Source organism: Triticum aestivum, chromosome 5B (assembly GCF_018294505.1).
Source record: "Triticum aestivum cultivar Chinese Spring chromosome 5B, IWGSC CS RefSeq v2.1, whole genome shotgun sequence".
In the NCBI taxonomy this organism is placed as follows: domain Eukaryota; kingdom Viridiplantae; phylum Streptophyta; class Magnoliopsida; order Poales; family Poaceae; genus Triticum; species Triticum aestivum.
In genome coordinates, this window is record NC_057807.1 from 430,786,922 (window position 1) to 430,788,285 (window position 1,364).

A 1,364-nucleotide genomic window follows, 5' to 3' on the forward strand; every position below is an offset into this window, starting at 1 on the left:
ATCTCAGTCCCCGATGCCACCGGTGGGCCCAACAACAACATCGGTTGATCGTCGGTAAGGCTAAAATATTCGTCTGCCGCCCGGTAGACGTCGTCGCAATCACCAGAACCCTGTCCTTCATCGTTGCTAGCCATGTTTCCTATGATTAAATCTAGTCAATTAATTATAGACCTAATAAAATGAATAATGACATAAAAAAGGACTATTGTTTTGTAGGAATGTTGACTCCTTCCTGGTGCGGCAAATCCCGGGCACTCGATATGTCCTAGTTTGTAGCACAAGTCATGCCGAAATTCACGGAAAATTTTGGCATGACCTTTGCTAAAAAGTGGACAAATCGAGAACCTGAATTTGCCGGAACAGAAATGAATCAACATTCCGGCAAAACATAGGCCACTCAGCATCATTCCCTGGAAACAACAAAGCCACTTGGGCACAATCGAAAAACTTCAATGAAAAGATATAACATGAGCAAACACTATTGAGGAATTTGCATATAACATGGCCACTTCAATGAAAAGATATAATCAACAATAATGGAATATGCAAATGAACATCAATGACATATATCTAAATGCCATAGCTACTGTTCTGTTTGACCAAGTTTTTGAAAAGAAAAACAATTCTGTTTTTTGTTTATAGCTAAATGCCATAGCTACTGTTTTTTATTTATAGCTAAATACTTTTGTTTTTTGTCTAAAGCTAAAAGTCTAGGAACTACATTTTCTCTAACCCTTTTGACCTCACCAGAATTTCCACAGCGAGACCTTAGTACCTACACCCAATTTCTTCAAAAATATTCAGGTCCATAGTCCAAATAATTCAAATTTCATTTGAATGAAATTTGGAACAAATTCAGGTCCGTAGTCAAAATAATTTTTTATAGCTAAGTGTTTTTTGTTTATACCCTCTGTTAATTTAAATCTAAATGCTACTATTATTTATATACCCTCTATTAGTTTAAAGCTAAATGGAATTACTGTTTAGGAATTTTCATAAAAATTGCCCTAGCTAATTTCCTAAAAAAATTGCTAATCATTTTTCCTAAATGCTATAAAATGCGTACCGCCCTAAAAAATCTAGGGTTCATATGAACATCATATGAACATCAACACAGTATCAACATATATATAATTGCCCTAGCAGAGAGAAATAGGAGGGTAGGGACAGGAGAGGCATAGCCTTACGATCGGCGGCGAGGGCAGGCTCTGGCTCGGGCAGCGGCGGTGAGGTCGAGGGCGGCGACGACGAGCTCGAGGGAGGCGACAGTGAGGTCGACAACGGCCTCGGGCGGCGGCGGTGTGGTCGAAGGCGGCGGGCGGCGGCGGTGTGGTCGAAGGCGGCCTCGGGCGGTGGCGGTGTGG